Consider the following 15139-nt stretch of genomic DNA (forward strand, 5'->3'; position numbering starts at 1 on the left):
CACTGTTGGATCCTGAGAAATCTATAAAGATAATTTGGGCATTTCCCTGGTCCTCTAGAATACAGAGTGATGAGCATATGTACCTTACTCAAATAATTATTACATTCAAAAGAACAAAAACAGAAAAAAGTGTAAGTATGCTCCGAAGGTCTAAAGGAAATCGCTTTTACTTTTTTCTTACTGGGAAGAGAAGAGAGAACCATGACCCAGGGGAATTAATCAAAAACTTCAAGGATTTTAAAGTTTTGTTGGGCATCATCCCAGTCAGAGATGGATGGACAAACAGATGCTTTAGGGGAAGTATATTTATGCTCAGAAGCAGCTCACAGGAACTGTTCAACTAGAAGCATATTGTTATATAGTTCTGTCGTTCTGTGGAAGATTAAATGAATAAGAAAATAGTTCCTGATCTTAAGAAGTTCATAATCTTTTTGAAGAGACTAAGTGTAATTCTGTGAGACAATTAGAGAGCAAGATATATCTCAGGTTTCACCTTTCCTTTAAAAATCACTACTTGCTCTGGCCAGCCTCTTAAGCTATCATCATTAATATATATATAAGTGTGTGTGTGTGTCCTCTTTTTCTTTGGCAAATCCCTATACGAAGAGTCTTCCATACAATTCTATATTCTATATACACATAATTCCATAATTATACATAATATATGTTATATTATATATTAGAATTATAACAATTCTTCATTGTTTCACTACTCACAGCTTTTCTCAACTACTTACAATCTGGTTTCTATCCATGAAACCTATAGAAATTATCTCTTTTCTACTAAACCAATGATTCTTTCTCATCTTTATTTCTTTTGGACTCTCTGCTGTGGTTTACTACTATCACCTCCTCTTAGATGCTCTTTCCTTTGTTATCTTTCTTGCCACCTCTCTCCCAATTCTCCTTTTATTGTCAAAGACAATTGCTGATTTACCTCTCCATCCCATTCTCTTGTTGATTCATTATCCAGCATTTATTCCCTAAATTTGAGTTCCCTAAAGTGCTTTTTCAGGGGGCTTCCTCCTTCTCTATATCCCTTCCCTTGTTGTTCTTATCTTCTTTTATAGGTTCAGTTATCTACTTTAAATTTATGTTTACAACTCCCAGATATTCATATTCAATTCAATTTAATCCAAATGTCTCTTGGACATCTTCTTTAAGCATGTCAAACTCAATATGTCCCAAACAAAACTCATCATCTTCCTTGATAAATCTGTCCTCCTAAATTTTCCTTTTTTCTCTTGGGGGTACTATCATCCTCTTAGTTACTGAGATTCATAACCTCTGAATTATCTTTAATGCTTTAAAATTTTATTTATTTTTTTTTTTTAGTAATAATACCCTTTAAAAACATGATTTTCACTTTTTAATTCACTCTGTCCCAAGAGCTCTCCCTTGTAGCAAAGCAATAGCTAAACAAAATTAATCAACGCATTGGCCATGTCTGAATATTCATTCCTCATTCCTTACTAGTAACTTAACTCCCTTCTGATGCAAAGTGGAGGGCATGCATTATTGTTAGTCCTCTGTTATTATGATTAGCCATTGCATTCATCAAAATCCTGAAGCTCTTCAATGTTGTTTTCCTCTATACTATTGTGTTATTATTATTATTATTATTTTAACAATTCTTTACCCTATATCCTCTAATTCCACCATTAACGTTTTGCTAATCTTTCCAGTTATTAGTCCTTTCTCCTTCTTAAATTGTTCAATGTTAAAAGTACCAAAAAGACTTGTTACAACAGTGCTATCCAAGGAAATCAGAGAAGGGATGCTTCAAAGGAATAGGCATCTGTGTACCTAACGCTAATACCTTGCCTGGGTTTGAATTCTACCTATGATGCTTGCTTAATTGTCTAATTGTGGGCAAATCAAAATTAATCTCACTGGGCCTCAGTTTCTCAACTGCAAAGTGCAAAAATTACATTAAATAATTTTTAGGAACATGAAATAGATAAAAATAAGTTCTTAGTGATATATGGAGTGTAAGATGTTTGGTGATAGCCTAGAATAGTTTTGTCATCTTTCTTATTTGTCATTAGCTTTTCCCCCTGCTCCTTTTTCACTCTCTCTTCATTCTCTCCCTTAAAAGCAAAACAAAACAAACAAAAAATCCCCTCCTTCCTTTCCCTTGTCTTCATAATTTTATACCACTTCTGGGCTTTAGTCCGTAGCCTATTTCTTCCTCACAATCCTTCCCAGCAAGGAAGTAAGTTGTTGCCCTTCTCCCACACCTTGCCCCATACCCCTCCTAGTGGCAGGCCCTGAGTTAAAACAAGTTTATCCAAGAAATGCTAGATTCCTTTGAACTTTGGTAATTAATTCTTCAAAAGTTAGGGAAAAGAGGCAGTATTTGTAACCAACACACCAAAAGGATTGTTAGTCTGAGCAGCTGCTTTACTCCAATTAAGGGTCAGACCATAAATAGGCCTTTGTTTCTTTTGTCTAACTCATTTCCCTTTTCTCTTTATCTCAGTGTAACTCCTGCCTCTTAGTCCCGATCAGAAAGCTTGCAGATTTCTTTACAGGAGGAAGGCCTTCTTCATCAAAGTCTATTCCAGGTACCTCCACCCTTACACAAACCCAACCTTCTCACCCCTTAGACCATTTATATATATTTTTTCCTTCCAAAGGAGTGGGGGTGGGTGTAGTTTCCCTAAGGGTTTATTTCCCGATTTTAAATTTTGTTTATTTATGTTGTGGAGAAAAGTTTCTCTTTGAAGTGCTTTGAGATTGCTACAAGTGATATGCTGGAAAAAAGACGGGAAGGGATGGTTCGAGAAATGCCAATGTTGAAAATGAGTAAAGAAGATAGAGGAGAAGGATGTCTGAGTGATGTGAAACGAAGAAGTGCTTAATAAGAGCTCTTTGAATTGAACTGAATTGTTTAATTCAATACTTCTGCGAATAAGAGTTGTGGAAGGAGTCCTGTTGTATTTTGAATCAGAAGGCCCAGGATTATCTTGATTTTGACCTGACAATTATACTAACTGTGTAATATTGGTCAAATTACTGAATCTCTGAGGCACAAGTACTTGATCTGTAATATGGAAAGGATAATACAAAAGCTACTTATCTTCCTGGGTGATTGTGAGAAAATCTTGTGAGCTGTTATTGTTAATAGGGAAGTAGAACGATGGCACAGTACAGACTTCCAAATAATACATCTCTAGGCCATCCTGGATCCTAGTGTTCACTCTGACTCCTTTAAACAGGTGTGAGAATAGAGCTATTCTCTTGAAACCTCCACTGCTATAAGTCAGGGCTAGGGCCAAGGCCATCTGTCACCCCATTATGGTATAATGCTAGTCAATTACCACGAATTGGAGAAGATACAAAGTTTCCCATTGTCAGGCTCATAAAACAAACCTTGTGGAGTGGAAAAGTAGAAAGCCTGATACATTTGGAAGAAGATTCTTGATTTAGTCCTCCCAGCTCAGACTTCAGGATATCCTAGCCTAAATTCTCTGACTCTAACTCTTCTAGTTGCAACCAGTGGGGCTAGAAAAGTCTATTCAATTCAATAAAAATTTGTTGGCCATCCGCATTTATAAAACAAAGTGCTCCCCCTCCCCAAAAAATGAAGGACAGCAAGATGATGGTGAAGTGCATTGCGTTGTAACACGTGGCGCCACTTCCCTGTGTGATCTTGGGCAAACCCTGTCATTTCTCTGGTCCTAGATTTCATGAGATAAATGGACTCTAGATTTAGAACTAGGGGGAGACCCTTGGGGCCAACTTGGAGATGAAGTGGTTTGTCCAAAGTAGCAAGTGCAAGAGACAGATTCAAATTCTGATTTCCTGATTCCAAATAAAGCATCTTTTCTCCTCTGCAAAATGAGAGATTTGGACTATAAGGTCCCTTCTAACTCTAAGTGCTTTTCTTTGTGTCTGAAAAGATCCAATCTTGCCTTAAAGGAGGTTACAATTGGGCTAGGGATAGGACTATTCACTATAGAAGGATCAGTTAGCAATCCATATCTCTTCTTGTAAAGGTTTCAGACCCTTGAAAATACAAGGGAGAGTGTGGGGAGCTGTTGGAAGGATGGATTCCATTCTCAGCAAGAGGAATGAACATTAGCAATTCAACTCCTTTAAAAATCATTTTTTGGGTTTTGTTCCATGAATAATTGTCGGTGCTTTAGCTGTGCTTTGTCTCATTTTAAAAACGCAGAGAATAGATTATAAAACAGAAACAAAAAACGTTAGGTCCTTTGCCGTGCCATTGCTTCCACAATGCCGTGACTCGGATTCGAACCGAGGTTGCTGCGGCCACAACGCAGAGTACTAACCACTATACGATCACGGCGAGCTAACCGGGACCCGTAGCTCTCGTCGTCTGGTCTTCTCTTCTTTAGCGATGGACCCTCCCTGTTTCTTACGTCATTCTGCATTCTAGCTTTGGGGAGGAGTTCCAAAGAGAAGTTTATGCGTAGAGCGCAGGCGCAGAAATCTTCCAGAACAGAATGTGTGGCTTTTCTTGCCTGTGCCTCTGAAGCTACCAAACAATGTTCGAATGACTCCTCCCCGTGGAAGGACCGTTTGAGATGGCTAAGACCCTTTTCTGGATTCTCCCCAAATGCTTAATTCCCTATAAGTGCTGGGACACTAGAAAAATTTATTGAGTATCGCTATTAAGGGAAAATAATCAACCCAAATAGTATTTATTAAGCGCCTACTGTAATGATGAGGCTCTGAGGTAGGTGCTGGGGGTACAAATACAAAACAAAACGGTCATCTCAAGGAGTTTAATTTCTTACAAAACAAAAATTGGATCCCTAGAAAGGAATCAAGAGGAGGGTTTTCTGTCTCCTATGGAGAAAACTGCATACTACTACTACTACTAAACATTTATATGGAGCTTTAAAAGTTTGCAAAGCATTATGTACCTCATTTAATTCAGTGAATGGTCAGCGAGGTAGGCACCGGGAGTACAAATACAAAGAATGAAACCATCATCTCAAGAAGGCTACATGCTCACACAAACAAAAATTGTCTCCTGTGGAAAAAAGGGCATAATAATGATTAGATAGTCCTTTAACATGATACACACACATATATTTATATATGTACATATGTCTTTAAAGATTTGCAAAACATTTATGTTTTTCTATTTGATCCGTCCATCCAGTGTTTGTACATATGGGAGTTATAGGGGAGCCACTATCCAGCAAGCACTTATTAAGCGCCCACTGTGTGTTAGACACTGGTAGGCCTTGGAGATATGAAGCCAAAACAAAAGTCTCTGCTTTCAATGGAGCTTGGAATCTCTGCAGAGAAAAGAGCACACACTCTGGTAAATATATACAAAAGGGACTCCGTCATTTCGCAAAGGAATAAGAAGTTTACATGCGTCAATCTCATACCTTTTTTATTTTTTACGAAGGCTCCGCTGTCAGTGGTAATTCTGGGATTTCCTTGTCATGAGCTTGGTGAATGGGATTATTAATAACAAAATATTATCAGATTAAAAAAAGGACAACTCCCCTGCCGTGCCATTGTTTTTCACAATGCCGTGACTCGGATTCGAACCGAGGTTGCTGCGGCCACAACGCAGAGTACTAACCACTATACGATCACGGCAAGCTACCAGGGAGCTGGCAATAAAATTTGTCACTCAGGCTTTTCTAGGTCTAAGGCCCCGCCCCCGCACTGCTGACGTGTTTCTGATAGGTCATTGCCGGGCTTCGACTTGCTGCTTCCTCCTCCCGCTCTTCTTGCAATACGCAGGCGCGCGACTCTTCTATAGTTTACATGGGTCCTCATTCGAGCTCAGCGAGTGTGCCGCTTCTTTTGGTCTTTGGGCTCTTTCCTTTCTGTGTCCCGGTGGAAGTCTGGTTAGATATTTTGCAAGCAATGTTTTCACTCTGGATCCTACTTGAGGGTGGCAGGGAGGGGAGAACCCTTTCCCACCTTCCCTTCCCTCCCCTCCCCCCACCCTCCATCCCCGCTCGGACAGCTCCGTATTCCGGGCGGGGGCGGGAAACACCCTTCCCACTTGGTCACACTGCGTTCGTAAAGGAGGGAGATCTTGCTCTGCCCCTGCCACGTGGGCTCGAGTGCTGCTAGAGTAGGGGCTCCCCATCGTACACGTCCACAGAAACCTCCGCGCTTCCTTCGTGACTTCCTCGAGGAGCTTTTGGAGTGCATTCTTGCAAAACGGATATGTTTGTGTGAGATTACAGGGCGTGGGCGTGTCTCCGCCCCAAAGTAAACCTTCCTTTCTGCACTTTGTTTAGGAGCTTCCTACTCAGATCCCTGGAGGGAGCACTTGACTGCTCTTTTTCCAGCTTTATTTTTTCATTTATTCACTTTTAAAGTCCTTCTCATCTTGTCATGCTGCTACCTTTCCAGTCTTACACCTTACGCACCCCCCAAGTACTCCGCGATCCTGTGACACACCTTCGTTCTTGCTATTCCTAGTATGAGAAACCCCATCTTCCGACTCTAGGCATTTTCACTAGTTCATTTCCCTTGCATAGAACTTTTTCCCTCACTGCCGGCCTTCTAGTCCAAGCTGAAATCCCACCTACACAGAAGCTTTTCCCGATTTCCCTTAATGCTAGTGAGGGAACAATAAATAAAATCTCCAATTTTATCCTATCTATAGCTTGGTTGTGCATAATTCTTTGCACGTTATTAAGCCTCTCCCCCTACTCCCTTACACCCCATTAGACTATGAGCTCCTTAAGAATAAAGGCTGTCTTGTTTGGAGTAGAGGGAGTTCTTTGTATCTCCAGGGCTCAACACAATTATTGACATGGTAGGCGCTTAATAAATGCCTTTTACTCGGCCGACTCATTCTCTCATCACGTAATAAGCTGTATCGTAATTATTTGAGAATGTCCCAAGAAGGTTCCAGAAGGGAGAATGCCTTGTTTAAATCTTGTTAGCTATTCTTTCTTTCCCTTCCCCTATCTCCAAACAGCAGGTGTTTCATAAATATTTGTAGTTCTTTCTCTCACGACCCTTCAAGTTCCCAGGTCCGTCAGGTTTCAGACCAGCCTTTCCTAGAGAGAGACGCCATTGGATTAGTTTCGGTGACACCACGTGAGCAGGGTAGGAAACTTTCCAATTAAGAATCATTGTTGTTTATAATGACTTTCAATAAACTTGAGAAACACAAGACCGGAACAGGTGATGAAAGAGCTGAAAAGAAAGGCTGGAAGGGACGTGCTCTCGTACCGCTCCGGTAGCTCGCCGTGATCGTATAGTGGTTAGTACTCTGCGTTGTGGCCGCAGCAACCTCGGTTCGAATCCGAGTCACGGCATTGTGGCAAACAATGGCACGGCAAGGAGTGTGTGTTTTGTTTGCCTGCTGTATTTTGAAATGTAAAGAACCTTAAACGGTCCTTCTCATTATAGAAGAGTATTCTAAGTCATTTTAAAAATCCTTAATTTGCTGAAACCCACTGAACCATCCCATAGGTTAAGATCCTTGTTCTGGGGCCTTTCCGAACTGTGCTTGTACGGTTCTGTTTTTTTTTTTTTTCTTTATTTCTTCACTCATGTTTTTCTCTCCAATAAGTAAGTTTTTAATATTTCATATTCCATATCCCCAAGTGTCTTTGTACTCTTAAAAAACTTGTTTTATTTTTAAAAATCTTTAAAGAGATATTACAAATGTCTTTGGTTAGTGACTGAACATCTAATCACACTTGCTTAATAACTATTTACATTTAAATTAGTTTCCATTCATAAAGTATAAATTTTCCTCAATAGGATTTTGTGTTTGTTCTCTCATTTTTATTCTCTTTCCCCTCTTATATGGTTATAACATATATTTAATTCTCTGTTTTCTTTATCGGATTTGAATTACTCCTTTGTATCTCTTATACTGGTTGGTCAGAATTTATTATATTCCATTACATCAATATACCATAATTTATTTAACTATATCTCTTTTAGCAAAGATTTAGTTTGCTTCCAGTGTGTGGTAATTACATATGAGGTTGCTACTGAAAATTTTTTGAACAGAAAATTCTTGTATTGAATAGTTTATAAAGCCCTTCATATGTTTGTTTAAAATAAGTTTTATTGATGTCTTCTGTTTCTTATCATCATAATGATTTCAAGTTTCCCTTCCCCTCTCTCTCCTAGAGAGCAATCCCATATAACAAACATTATTTTATACAGAAGTGGCGAAATCAGCACTGATCAACACACTGAAAACATGTGCATTTTCTACCTCCAGTTTTCTCAAAGGGCTGAATTAGAAACATTCTTTCATATCTCTTCATTTTAGTTCTGACTGAATTTTATAATTTTGTTCATTCACTTTTGATTTTTTTTTGGTTGTTTTTTTTCCACTGAAATTGTTGTAGTTATTGTATGTGTTTTAAATTATATATATTTGGCTCTGCCTATTTTAAAATACTGTATCAGTTCATTAGATTTTTCCATGCTTCTCTGAATTCATCACATGCATCATTTTTTTTAAACACACAATGCTATTCTAGTACATTAATATAGATACTACAATTTGTTTAGCTATTCTCCAGTGGATAAGCATCTATTTTATTTCCAATTCTTTGTTATCAAAATGCTGCTTTAAATATTTTGTTGTATTTGGGACTTTTCCCCCTAATTAATGGCTTTTCCTCTGAAGAAAACTCTACATCACTAAATGTAGAGTTATTCACAACTACTGTTCTTTTGAGAACTGTTCATATTCTTTGATCATTTATCTATTGGGAAATGACTTTATATATTAATTGATGTTAACAATATAATTAATATTGAATAGTTAATCAATACAACCAATATATATTATATAGATTTATTAATTTCTTATATACTTTGTATATCAAAACCTTATCAGTAAAATTTGGCACAAAAATATTTCCCCCATTTAATCACTTCCCTTTTTATCTTGGTTGCATTAATTTTGTCTGTGCAAAAGCTTTTTAGTTTCATATAATCAGAGTTATCAAGTTTAACTTTTGTAATTGCCTTTGTCTTTTATTTGGTTAGAAATATATCTCCTATCCATAGCTGTGAGCTGCCTTTCTTCTAATTTTTTTTTTTTAGTTTTATCATTAATGTTAAAATTTTTATCTGTCTAGAATATAGAAGAATATAGTGTAAGATGTGGTTTAAGACTAATTTCTCTCCAATTGATAAATGGTCAAAGGATATGAATAGACAATTTTCAGATGATGAAATTGAAACCATTACCACTCTATGAAAGAGTGTTCCAAATCATTATTGATCAGAGAAATGCAAATTAAGACAACTCTGAGATACCATTACACACCTGTCAGATTGGCTAAGATGACAGAAAAAAATAATGATGAATGTTGGAGGGGATGCGGGAAAACTGGGACACTGATACATTGTTGTGGAGTTGTGAACAAATCCAACCATTCTGGAGAGCAATCTGGAATTATGCCCAAAAAGTTATCAAACTGTGCATACCCTTTGATCCAGCAGTGTTACTTCTGGGCTTATATCCCAAAGAAATAGTAAAGAAGGGAAAGGGACCTGTATGTGCCAAAATGTTTGTGGCAGTCCTGTTTGTAGTGGCTAGAAACTGGAAATTGAATGGATGCCCATCAATTGGAGAATGGCTGGGTAAATTGTGGTATATGAATGTTATGGAATATTATTGTTCTGTAAGAAATGACCAGCAGGATGAATACAGAGAGGACTGGCGAGACTTACATGAACTGATGCTAAGTGAAATGAGCAGAACCAGGAGATCATTATACACTTCGACAACGATATTGTATGAGGATGTATTCTGATGGAAGTGGACTTCTTTGACAAAGAGACCTAACTGAGTTTCAATTGATAAATGATGGACAGAAGCAGCTACACCCAAAGAAAGAACACTGAGAAACGAATGTGAATTATCTGCATCTTTGTTTTTCTTCCCGGGTTATTTTTACCTTCTGAATCCAATTCTCCCTGTGCAACAAGAGAACTGTTCGGTTCTGCAAACATATATTGTATCTAGGATATACTGCAACATATCTAACATATATAGGACTGCTTGCCATCTAGGGGAGGGAGTAGAGGAAGGGAGGGGAAAAATCGGAACAGAAATGAGTGCAAGGGATAATGTTGTAAAAAAATTACCCTGGCATGGATTCTGTCAATATAAAGTTATTATTAAATTAAAAAAAATAAAATAAAAAATAAATTAAAAAATTAAAAAAAAAAAGACTAATTTCTGCTGGGCTGTTTTCCAGTTTTCCTTGGGGTGCAGGGAGAGACACTACCTGTCTCAAATGGCTTATTTTTCTGATCTAGTGTAAATTATATGAACAGTGGGATTTTTCTACTTTTGTACTGTATTTAACTGTTGGAAGGGAAGTGTATTGTGGTAAATGTATCACCTTTTTTGCTACAGGAAAAAATCCCAGTTGCATAGATATATGATCTGACATTGAACTTCTTAGATATCTTCCATAGTACTGACAAAATTCAAATTTGAAATTAAATAAAAGAGAAAGAATGCTTAAATCCCAATCCATCCCAAATTCCATCACCCAGAAAAGGTCTCACTGAGGGGATAGTGGGTGTTAAACCATATTGGAAAACTGGGGTTGAAAATTTGAGAATAATCAAATATTTATTCTTTGGAATAGACCTTTTTTTAAACCTATCTCAGATTGAAGACAAAAGTTTGTGAGAGTTTGTGAGCTTTAAAAAAATTATTATACTAATTCTTACCTCTTAGAGTTGTGAGAATCAAACAAGATCAGGTTTGTAAAGGCCTTGGCTCATAGTAGGCATTTAACAAATGTTTGTTTCTTCTTTCTTTCCAGAGAGCACTGTTGGTTGAAATAGGAAGGAATGGGGATAGTTCCTGTGTGTACTGACAATTACAAGTCCAATGCTTTCTAAAAGACTTCATCATAAGAACTTATAAAGACTAAGCTTTAGCAAGAGTTTTCTATCAGGTAGGTAGTATATTATTTCCATTTTTCAGATGAAGAAATTGAAGCTGCTAAGGAGTTTTGCCATCTGATGTCCATGGTCATTAATTAAGTCCCTGAACAAGAATTTAACCATAGGTCTTCTGATTCCAAATCCAGTGTTATTTCCAGACTAGCTCCTTGCAAAAGGTGGCAAAGTAAATTTGTTCCATTAAAAAAATATATGTATATATCAGCATGCTGGAGGAGGAACTGATGGGAGAAAAAAGAGGGCTTCTCTCCCAACTAATTATGATGAAATTTTAAAGGGCAATGAAAAAGACTAAATCTGTCATCTGTCAGAGATTTAGGAGCAAGCAGCAACAACTGACATTTTCTCTACTCAGTCTTTCAGTCCTTGATACTGGGAATTTCCGATCCCTTAGGGAATTTAGTATTTCTCTTTTCAACCTACTCCTTTCTCATTCTGTTTTACTGGTTATGTTCCTAGAAGCAGAGGATTTTTGGAATTGTATGTAATCAAAGATGGTGTATTTTATTCTAAACTCATTTTACACAAAAGAAAATTAATAATAATAATAGTTAATATTTATGTATCACATTTTTAGCACTTAATGGGTCGGGCACTATGTTAAGCTTTTTACAATTATTATTTCATTTGATCCTCACAGTAACCCTGGGAAGTAGGTGTTATTATCATTCCCATTTTACAAAGGAGGAAATTTTGGCAAACAGAATTTAAGTGATTCTGAGTATCTGAGGTCAAATTTGAATCTCTAACTGCAGGTACTTTAGCCTAATCCACTGGCCCACTTAGCTACAGATCCCAGTTTTGTTCAAACCAAGTGGTCTATCTGGCTAATGCTGGATTAGTTAGTGAGAATCTTGGTGGGCAACTCCACCTATAATGTAACTGACCTTTGATTTCTCTTCTAGGATCACTTTCAGGAGAACTTGAGGGATTGCAGTCAAAGCAAACACATCCTCCTTTTAAAGATTCTTTACCATTTTTGGTGGGGGTGTGTGTCATGGATCCTTTTGACAATTTGATAAGGCCTATGGACCACTTCTAGTAATAATTCATTTTAAAATCATAACATAAAACACATTGAATTGCAAAAGAAAAATTCTAAGACCTTAGGCTAATAACCTTATTCTATTTATAATGGTTTGGTATGATTCTTAAGTAATCAGACTAATTTTTCTCCTTTTTTAAACAAAATTAAAAACAAAATAAAAAATCTATTATTTAGAATTGCTTTAAAACCAGTTTACAAGGCACAACAGAAAACTAATCTCAATTACTTTATAGTCACATACTATTTGGAAACACCCCCTGGCCTCCCAGTAACCCTTTTCCCTTATCTGCACTCTTTGCACCCCCTAAAAAAACCTGATCACTTGGTTTCCTTACTCTCCACACTTAGCATCTTTTGACTTATTTGCATTCTGTTTTCCCAAATTGCCATTGAAGTTATTCTAAAGAAAATAGAATTCTTTTAAAAGCATATCCAAAAAAATGTTGGTTGATATTCAAAAGAACAAAAATGCTATTAGGCATAATCTAGATGAAGATCCAACAAAGGAGAAGGATTAGTTGAATAAGTAGGAAAAGAACCAACAGAAATGAATGTCACAAAGGCTTAGAAAAAAGAGTATCAGGGAGAAAGGGAGGATCAACAATATCAAAGGTTACAATCCTTTAAAAAATAGCTTTGTATTTTTCAAAATACATGCAAAGCCTAGAATCAGAAGGTAAAATAGCCATTGAAAGAATTCACCAATCACTTCCCAAAAAAGACTCCAAAATGAAAACTCCAATGAATATTGTAACTAAATTTCAGAATTATCGGATCAAGGAAAAAATATTGCAAGCAGCCAGAAAGAAACAATTCAAATATGGAGTAACCACAATCAAGATTATCCAGGATCTAGCAGCTTCCACCTTAAAGGATCAAAAGGCCTGAAATTTGATTTTCTGAAAGGCAAAGGAACTTGGATTGCAGCCAAGAATCAAGTGTCCAGCTAAACTGAGCATTATCTTTCAGAGAAGAAAATGGACATTCAGTGATAGTTGAATTTCATTTATTTCTGATGACCAGAGCTGAACAAAAAATTTGAACTCCAAATACAGAAATCAAGAGAAGCATACAAAGGTAAAAAGGCAAGAACTCTTGAGAACTATATCTCTCTTATGGGTATACTTAGAGAGTGCCGGTATAATTTGATTTTATTTTGATAATATGAAAAAGAAACAAAGTAGAAAGTGGATTGTACTGGAAAAAGACAAAATACATGCAAAGATAGTTTGTACATTTTTCTCCCTCCTCATCTCCTCCCTCCCCTTAGCCAGCAAATAATCCAATATAAGTTAAACATGTGCAATTCTTCCATTTCCACATCATGTTGCACAAGAAAAATCAAATCAAAAGGGAAAAAATGAGAAAAAAGAAACAAGCAAGCAAACAATAACAAAAAAGGTAAAAATACTATGTTGTGTTCCTCATTTAGTCCCCACAGTCCTCTCTCTACATTCAAAAGGCTCATTCCTTACAAGTCTATTGAAATTGGCCTATATCACCTTATTGTTGAAAAGAGCCAAATCTGTCACAAGTGATCATCACATAATCTTAATGTTACTGTGTACAGTGTTCTCTTGGTTCTGCTCACTTCACTTAGAATCAGTTCATGTAAGCCTTTCTGGACTTTTCTGAAATCATCCTCCTGATCATTTCTAATAGAACAATAATATTCCATAACATTCATATACCATAACTTATTCAGCCATTCCCCAACTGATGGACATCCACTCAATTTCCAGTTCCTTGCTACTACAAAAAGGGTTGCCACAAATATTTTTGTACATGTGGGTCCTTTTCCTCCTTTAAGATCTCTTTGAGATACAGATTCAGTTCAAATTGCTGGATCAGAGGGTATGCACAGTTAGATAGCCCTTTGAGTATAATTCCAAATTGCTCTCCAGAATGGTTGGATCAGTACATAGTTCTACCAACATAATGTATTAGTGCATCAGTTTTCCTACATTCCCTCCCTTCATCATTTTCTTTTCCTGTCATCTTAGGCTAATCTGAGAAGTGTTTACGAGTACCTCAGAGTTGTCTTGATTTGCATTTCTCTAATAGTGACTTAGAGCATTTATTCATATGACTAGAAATGGCTTTAATTTCTTCATCTGAAAATTGTCTGTTCATATCCTTTGACAATTTATCATTTGGGGAATGGCTTGAATTCTTATAAATTTGAGTCAATTCTCTATATATTTCTAAAATGAGGCCTTTATCAGAAACACTGAATGTAAAAATTTCCCCCTGGTTTTCTGCTTCCCATCTAATCTGGGCTGTATTGGTTTCATTTGAACAAACCTTTTAAATTTATATAACCCAAATTATCTATTTTGTATTTTATAATGTTCTCTAGTTATAAATTCCTTCCTTCTCCACAGATTTGAGAAGCAAACTATCCTATGTTCTCCTAATTTGCTTAGAGTGTCACCCTTTATGTCTAAATTATGAACCCACTTCAACCTTATCTTGGTTTATACTATTTTCCAGTTTTCCAGCAATTTTTGCCAAATTGTGAGTTCTTATCCTAGAAACTGGAGTCTTTGAGTTTATCAAGCATTAGTTTGCTATAATCATTGACTGTTGTGTCCTGTGAATCTAACCTGTTCCACTGTTCTACTACTCTATTTCTTAGCCAGTACTAAATGGTTTTGATGACTGCTGCTTTATAATATAATTGTACATCTGGTACAGCTAGGCTACCAAAAGTTTCAATTTTTATTAGAGGATTAGGATTGACCATTAGGTTTGCAAATTAGGAGATCTTTTAGCAATTTTTAGAGAGAACAATTTCAGTTGAATAATAAGGTTAGAAGTCAGATTGTAGAGAGGTAAGAAGAGATTGAAGAGAAAGAAAGTGAAGGTATTTCCTCATAGAGTTTGGCCACAATATGGGATGATAACTAACAGGTGAAACAAGTAAGGGATTTTTGAGGTTGTGGGAGACATAGATGTATTGGTAGGCAGTGGGAAAGTGGCCAGTACTCAAACAGAGATGAAGACAAGTGAGAGAGTGAGTATAAAAGAGAGGGCAATCTGCTGGAGAAAACAGGATGTAACTGGATCCCTTATGCATGTAAAAGTTTAGGCCTTGGCAAACCTCTCATTATGTGAGACTCACTACTCTTTATAATTCTGTTTGGGAGGTATTGCTGATAGCCACCCACA

General features: G+C 36.8%; 3 non-coding genes across 3 annotated transcripts; 1 reads left to right on the forward strand and 2 right to left on the reverse strand.

The window, feature by feature from the left end:
- Window positions 1-4243: 4243 nt before the first annotated feature.
- TRNAH-GUG (transfer RNA histidin (anticodon GUG)) lies at window positions 4244-4315 on the reverse strand. Its single transcript has one exon. It is a non-coding gene; the product is annotated as a tRNA-His (tRNA).
- Window positions 4316-5517: 1202 nt separating this feature from the next.
- Window positions 5518-5589, reverse strand: TRNAH-GUG (transfer RNA histidin (anticodon GUG)). The gene has a single exon. It is a non-coding gene; the product is annotated as a tRNA-His (tRNA).
- Window positions 5590-7205: 1616 nt separating this feature from the next.
- TRNAH-GUG (transfer RNA histidin (anticodon GUG)) lies at window positions 7206-7277 on the forward strand. The gene has a single exon. It is a non-coding gene; the product is annotated as a tRNA-His (tRNA).
- Window positions 7278-15139: the final 7862 nt, after the last annotated feature.

The sequence above is a fragment of the Antechinus flavipes genome, chromosome 2 (genome assembly GCF_016432865.1).
Source record: "Antechinus flavipes isolate AdamAnt ecotype Samford, QLD, Australia chromosome 2, AdamAnt_v2, whole genome shotgun sequence".
Classification (NCBI taxonomy): domain Eukaryota; kingdom Metazoa; phylum Chordata; class Mammalia; order Dasyuromorphia; family Dasyuridae; genus Antechinus; species Antechinus flavipes.